The 7,473-nt window shown below is 34.9% G+C and overlaps 1 pseudogene; it reads right to left on the reverse strand.

Moving 5' to 3' along the window:
• On the reverse strand, positions 1-4,672 carry LOC115976796 (annotated as a pseudogene).
• Positions 4,673-7,473: the final 2,801 nt, after the last annotated feature.

Consider the following 7,473-nt stretch of genomic DNA (forward strand, 5'->3'; position numbering starts at 1 on the left):
GGATCAAGAAAAGAGGTGGCCAAGAGGACACTTCTCTCATTTTATATGACAATCATGATTTGACACGGTATTTTGTCTTCCCTCTATAGATTAAACATGCCAAAAAAAACGAGCAATGAAAAAACTAGGAGCAGAAGCTCTATCAATGGATTGCTCAACCGACTACCAGTTGAGTTGAAAGGAGAAGGAACAGATGCTGGATGCGTAAGATCTGTAACATTTTCCTTAGAACAAGTGTAGTTGCAGCGACTAGGACGAAAAATTCTATATACCCCACTACTGCTTAGGATGAAGATATCCTTCCTGTTATCCTCACCAAAAGAAAATATGTATCCCAGTGAGGGAAGAGAACTTCCTGCTGCAACACTGCATTGGATAGGAGAGTCTTGAGCACAGCGAAAAAGAATCTGAGTTCTAGTGAAGTTCCCACTATCTGTTGGGCTCTCTGTAACTACCCACATACCATTAGCAAACAAATCTGCATAAAGGTACCTGACAATGGAAAAATATACTACCATCAACATTAAGCACTTCCAACAGTGTAAAGTACTAAAGAAAAATAAAGTGCCTTATTTTACAGGTATTGTCAAGAGTGAGACAAATATGATGCCAATACTATTATTTTTTCTCTATTGTAGTATGTTTAATTCTATTGGCATTATATATATATATATATATATATAATACTTAAAGATTATATGTTGACCAAAAAAACTGTAAAAGTTATGGTGAGATGGTCTTCATTGCATGCAATTACAATGTTTATAGCTAAATGATGGAACAAAATCTTCAGAAGATGAAATAACATTGTTTGACATTACTTGGACCCACAGATTAGTAAACAAAAGACTAATGAATTGGAACGATTCGTTGGTCATAAGATCAGACAAATAAAGCCAATTTTTACCTTCCATTCACGCATGGATCAGTCATAGAACGGTAAAAGTAGCCAACTGTGATAGATGCTCCTGCCCCTTTGTTTACCTCAGAGTGGTTGTATCCCATTACAGGGAATATTGGATCGATAGAGCTAGCAGATGTATTGCCCCCAGCAGAAGTTGAAAGATTGTAAATAAAGGGGCCCTCATAAACAAGCCAACCATAGTTGCCACCCTTAGTGACTAAATCCACCTCTTCATATTGGTCCTATAAGATCAATGACTTAAAGCATTAATGGTATTAGACAAAGATTAAAAATAAAATAAAAAATCACATAAAAAGAAGCAAATGCACACCTGAACAACATTAAGAAACACAAAAAGCTTCTAATGTTCACTATGTGTGTATGTTTTTGTGCCCATGTAAAAGCAACAAATCTTGACAAGGAATTAGTCATTCAGAAGAAAATTAATCTTGGAAACTGCCAACCTGGCCAACGTCTGCACAGAGGAAGTATGAAGGCCTTTCTGAATCAAAACTACATCGCCAAGGATTTCTGAATCCTAGGGCCCAAATTTCAGGCTGCAATTCCTTTTCTTCAGCAAATGGATTATCTCCCGGGACAGAATAATTTCCCAATAGGTCAAGGTCAGCAATTTCCGTTGCACCTGCAATTTATTTATTGCAAAAAAAAAAAAAGCATAGATGGAGGGTTGCCTAAGTGAGATACAGCAGTATAGAGAAGACCAAAAATTTCAAGAGATATTCTATCTACTCAGTTCAAATACAATAGTAAAAAATCTGATGAGTAGGTTTAATTGCATTACATTTATTTGATATTAGTCACATGCACCTATTGTACATTGTTAGTAGATTTGAAAGTTTAATATGATGAAACTGGAATTCTTTTGGAAATTTAGAGTTAATTAAAAGTAACATAAATTTGGTCAAACATATTTCAAATATAAAACAACCAAGACCTCCCTTGTCCTCCACTAAAACAAAACTCTAAAAAGTTGTTTTGTTCCTCAAAAAGCAAAACCAGCCCCCAAAGCCATAACAATGAAAACTGATATCCATTAAGTCATCGGATTATTCATCATATTAGATTTTACTTTATATAGATTTGAAAGTTTAATATGATGAAACTGGAATTCTTTTGGAAATTTAGAGTTAATTAAAAGTAACATAAATTTGGTCAAACATATTTCAAATATAAAACAACCAAGACCTCCCTTGTCCTCCACTAAAACAAAACTCTAAAAAGTTGTTTTGTTCCTCAAAAAGCAAAACCAGCCCCCAAAGCCATAACAATGAAAACTGATATCCATTAAGTCATCGGATTATTCATCATATTAGATTTTACTTTATATTGAATTGAGAAGAAAGTGGATGTAGAGATTGTGTCTTCAATCATATTGAAAAATTATAATCTGCTTCTGTCCTAAAGTTCTGTATTGTTAAAGATAGAAGGAGATGACTCCAAGCAACTTTAAAAGAAGTGCTACTTGCCCTTCCTGTCAAAAAGATTTTATTTTTCAAAGTCCTTTTTGTTGGGGCCTAAAAAACATGTTTTCAAAAACCACATCATAAATTGAATGCCTTATGCAAGTAGAACCATAGAAAAAAATCTGCATTTGAACAGAAAAGCAAAGGGCCGAAACCTGATGTGTAAAAGGCACAAACAGAGATATAGACAACACATTATTCCAGTACTTACTTGATATGTTATCTATGTCAAGCCTCATTATCTTTCCAAGCAAGCATTTCTTGTTTTGTGCAAAATTGTAAGGGTCTCCTAAACTTCCAAGTTCCACTATCTCCCATCATTAAGTACAGGTAACCATCTTCAGGTCCAAAAAGAATCTGACCACCATGATGAGAAGTAAATGGAAGGCCCATAGTGAATATTCTTTTGACTTCCTGGGGTTTGACGCTTGTTACCTGTAATTGAGGCAAAGCTGATGCAATTAAGACCACCAAGGGATATAATTAAAAGAAATGGCTGTAGAAAACCATGCAGAATTTTACCGAGGAAGGTTGCGATGTGGTACCATTAGCAGTAAACTCTGCTATGACGCTGGAATATTGACATGGCTGTGCCCCATATTCAGAGTATAGCTTTGAAGGATCACAACTGATATCTGAGTTACATGAACACCTTCCTGAACATCCTGGCCACTTAGCCTTATCACAGTTGAATGACACAAAAAAGCGTCCATTCTGTTGAAAGTTTGGATGAAATGCAATTCCCAACATTCCAAACTCAGCATCAGAATATACTTTATCAGTTAAATCAAGAAAAGGATTTGATTTGTCAATTGCCAATAGTGCTCCTGATCCTTGCTCCGGAACAGTTGCCAACCATGTCTTACCTGGTTGGTCGGATAAGAAGACACGATTTGACCCATCAGGATGAGCTACCATGTTAAGGTAGGATCCATTCCCAATTTCCTCAAGGCAAATACCACTTGGTGGACTTAAATTTTCAGTTTGATTTAGTACAACTGGTCCACCATCAAAACATACCTCTCCAGCTTCAGAAGCTCCACCAAATTCATTGCAGAAAGCACTTTTTGATTGCCATATGTTAGTCAGCTTGGAAGTAGAATTAAATGGCATACCACCTCTGTCTTGCAATGCATAAGGAGAATTTAATAATGATACATTTTTGCATTCATCACAAAGCTTTGAACAAAAATCAGCTTCAGCAAGTTGGGATTGGGTTGAGTTTGCTGAAACTGTGGAATTGCAGAGAACAGGAACCTTCCAAGGTGTTGAATCAATTAAGCTCTGCTGAGAACTGATCACATCTCTGCCATGCATATACATAACTGATATATGTAAGTGGTGAAAAATGCTTCCATGACACTTCAGTTAGTTTATGGTTCTAAGTGTCTTAGTAGCTCATGTCAGCATTATATTAAATGGCAACAATACTTAAGTTGCTATAAACTTCAAACTAAGAGCTGCCTTCATGCAGCTATTTGTTGGAATTTTCAAAGGCACTCAGTGAATGCTGATTTATCACATAACAACATTTGAGGAATATATTAAAGGGTAATCATTATGCACACTCATCTTTAATCAATATGAGCCAAGTCGATAGGCCACATTCCAAATTTTAAATCATAAGCCATGTATGAGTCATCAAGTAAAGTATTACTAGTACACCTAACATTTAAGCATTCTGAATTTTATCTTGCATTTGACAATTCCTTTCTATTTTTATCAAATCACAAGAAGTAAAGAACGAAGTAGATATTGTCACAATCAAGGATCATGCAACAAATAGCAGTAGCCACTATTTAGTCATTGAAAATTAAAATTAAAATTTGAAAAAAAAAAAAAAAAAAAAAAAACCCAACTTTTTCATAAGTAATATAGAGGCACAGTAACATCAACAAGGAAGTGAAATCAATAATCAGCTGAAACTTATCATTATAAAAAACTGGCAGAGCATCTTACTGAGCAGAGTATTGATTTCAGAAGAGAACTGCAGCCAAGATCAGAGACATTCATTGCCCTAAATTGATTAAGCAATTGGATATCATCAGTGGAGCTACAGCAAACACTACCTTCCTATTGACAGAAAACAAGCGGCGTCTTTGGGCTAAAAGGTGCTCCTATTCAAATAAAACAGCCATGAAATTAGTCAACATACAAACAGAACCGAAAAAAAAAGAAGACAAATTGAACTGAAATCTAAAAAATATTCATGCTCCATTTGCTTGCAACCTAATACTGGCTTCCAAGTTTTCATATCCATGTATGCCATTCTATGTTGCACGGACACGGACACGGACACGGACACGACACGGATACGGACACGGGGATACGGCAACTTTTGAAAAATAAGGACACGACACGGCGGGGACATGACGGTTAAATAATTAATTATATTTTATATTTCGGCATATTGTTGCATACTGTTTCAGGCTTATCACTATTTTATATACATATATATATATATATATTATTGATAAAAAAAAATCCATATAATAAATATTGAAGGTTTTAAAGTTATAAGTATATAATTTTTTTCACCAATCACAATTTATCACATCACAATTGTAATAAAAAGTTGTAAAAAATTTTATAGTTCTATGCTTTTTCTAATTTTAGTGACTATGGAATCAAAAGGTTGAAAGTTTCTTTTTTTTTATTATGAGTCACGTGAGGTTCACAAAAACAAAACAAAGCAAAAAAAAATGTTAATTAAATTCAAACGGACAAAACAAAAGAGCCTGGAAGGAATGAGTGTCACGTGGGGCTCACAAATACCACAAAACAAAGAAAATATCTAAAGCCTAAAGACTCTACCGTCTGAACTCCAAACACAAGTGGATGACAGCCAAGACACACAAATAAAGAAAAGAGGTCGTCAGGTAGACCGAAACCAAAAGAAGAAGAAGAAGAGGAAGAAGAAGAGACCGAAATTAAGAAGAAGAAGAGGAGGAAGAAAAAAGCACGAAACCCAGAAGATGGTAGGATTTTGATTTTTTTTTTTCTTTTCCAGTCAAAATCTTGTATCGGACGAAATTTTCATTTCGGCCGAAATAGCCGGAATGACCCGAAATATGCCGAAATTTTCTTTTTTTCTTCACTGCTGGCGTGTCAGACGCGTCAGAGCCGAGTTGGCGCCGCGTCGGAGCCGTGTCTGCGCCGCGTCGGCGCGTGTCGGAGAACAAAAAAAAAAAGAGGACACTCGCCGGACACTGGAATCCGGCGAGTCGTCCCCGTTCCGGTGTCCGACACATGTCCGACACCGACACGACGCCAAAAATGGCGTGTCCGTGCAACCTAGATGCCATTTTTAGGGCAATCAAACAAAGCATAAAGAAAAGAACCTGAAGGGAACTAAATTTGGAGAAAAGTAAGGAAGACACTCACTCATATTAGTACACAAGGGAAGTGAAAAACAATAATCAGTGAGCAGCAGCAGGTGAGAAAACAAGAAGGTTACAGTAACCACACTCCTCATCTACCCAATGCTAACAGCCAAGTAATATTGAACATTTCTACCCAAAAAATAATAATAATAATAACAATAAAGAAAGTTTTGACATTTTGTTCTTGAAACTATGTGGACTTGAGGAACAACACGTTGTAATATACTCCTATTTTAATTATATACACCAATGAAGCATGTTCAGGTCACTCTTCATGATTGACTTTGTTGAAGTACTTTTTTTTTTCTCTTTGTTTTTTGGTAAGTAATCTTAACAATTGTTATAAAAAAAATTAAATCAGATGTCCACTCGCCTTTTTTTTTTTTTTTTTTTTTGCTTACATTAATGTGTTTGTAAGAAAAAAAGCAGCAAAGTTGACCTCCTGATTTATAAACGAAAAGCGTGACAATTCGATTCTGTTTACTAAAAAGAGCAAATGGGAGGAAAGTACAGCAAAACTCAGACTCACTTCAAATATTCCAACTGGTTCTTCGTACAATAAAGAGAGTGGACAACATTACCAGACACGTTGAAACTTGAAACTCCATGCTTTTTGTGTCTTGTTTCATTACAAGAAATTAACCCTATAAATATAAAATCAAAAAATTCAAAATCTCAGAAAAAAGTCCAAAGGGAGAGATTTTGTTAACTGGCCTCTAGGCCCATGAATAAAAGTGTGAAAAATAGGAAAAGACAAAGCCCATCCATTTCTTGTATTAAGAATTTAAGAGCAGCAAACTTCGACCATATCTTTCAAACGACTGCCGCATGGCCAAGGTACTTCCTAAGCGGCATGTCGTTTTCTGAAGAACAGCAGACGACTTGACGGGATGGTTTGAGTTTGGTAAACATGTTTTTATAAACCAATGTAAAAGTTGGATCTCAAAACTCATCAATAAATGTAAGGAGTTATGCATCACCAAAATCCTTTCTTCTTCCAACGAATAATCTAAATAATAATTCGCAAATCCAATGTTATATTAACTCCTCTCATTCGATTTTCTTAACAACAACAACAACAACAAAAACCCTTGTCTTTGATATCCAATGTGGAACTTCTTTTTTTTGATAATCCAAATGTCATGCATCACTTAAGCTATATTAAATACTCACTCTTCTCATTAGTATCGAATGTAGGACTTCTTTATTTAACCAATCAGTCTACTCACATGTGAATATTTCAACACTACAATATTTTAATGTAATCATCTCTATCTCTAATTGTACTATATCCTTACTCACACTCAAATTGATCGATGAATTATTGAAATGCCTGAGTCATGAGATGAAGTGAGGTAATATCCTGACAAAATCTGAGTTTTTGGGTTGGTAAGCTTTATTTTTATTTTATTTTTTTTTTTTTCTCTTTGCTTAACATTTTAGATAATATTATTAGGATTTATATTTTTAATTTAATGGGTTTGCAAGAATTATTGCACTAATTGTCTTTCTTTCTTTTTTTGGTAGAATTTTATAAACAATGATTAAAAACTCAAAAGATAAAGAGGCAAGGATGCGAAATAAATTCAAAATTAAGCAACAAATTGCTGCACACATTGTCACATTCTCCAATGTATTCAAGTCCATCATCAATGTCAATTTAAGCAAATAAGAAAGCAGAGAAGACACAGCAGGTACTTTT

Source organism: Quercus lobata, chromosome 2 (assembly GCF_001633185.2).
Source record: "Quercus lobata isolate SW786 chromosome 2, ValleyOak3.0 Primary Assembly, whole genome shotgun sequence".
Classification (NCBI taxonomy): Eukaryota; Viridiplantae; Streptophyta; class Magnoliopsida; order Fagales; family Fagaceae; genus Quercus; species Quercus lobata.